This window comes from Etheostoma spectabile, chromosome 7, assembly GCF_008692095.1.
Source record: "Etheostoma spectabile isolate EspeVRDwgs_2016 chromosome 7, UIUC_Espe_1.0, whole genome shotgun sequence".
NCBI classification, from domain to species: Eukaryota; Metazoa; Chordata; class Actinopteri; order Perciformes; family Percidae; genus Etheostoma; species Etheostoma spectabile.
Window position 1 is genome coordinate 16,759,766 of NC_045739.1, and position 254 is coordinate 16,760,019.

General features: G+C 35.8%; 1 protein-coding gene across 3 annotated transcripts in view; it reads right to left on the reverse strand.

Annotated features, from left to right (window-relative positions):
* Positions 1–254, reverse strand: part of LOC116692009 (oxysterol-binding protein-related protein 2) — a 32,275-nt gene that overhangs the window by 6,279 nt on the left and 25,742 nt on the right. The gene's annotated exons all lie outside the window — the stretch shown is intronic.

A 254-nucleotide genomic window follows, 5' to 3' on the forward strand; every position in this document is an offset into this window, starting at 1 on the left:
AGAAGACACACAGAGATTAAACAAGCATCTCCAGTCTTAAGTATCAGAGTAAACACTGTGACAAAGTAATTGAAGGCGTTGGACTGGAAGACGTCAGACGTCACCTTGGGCTTTAGGAAATTAGGATGAGCATGTTTCACTACTTTCTGACATTTTATAAACTAAAATAAACAATCATCAAGTTAATCAATGAAAGTTGGCTGCAGGCCCATTTTAATAACAAAAGACTAGGAAAGTTTGAGGAATACTAAAAA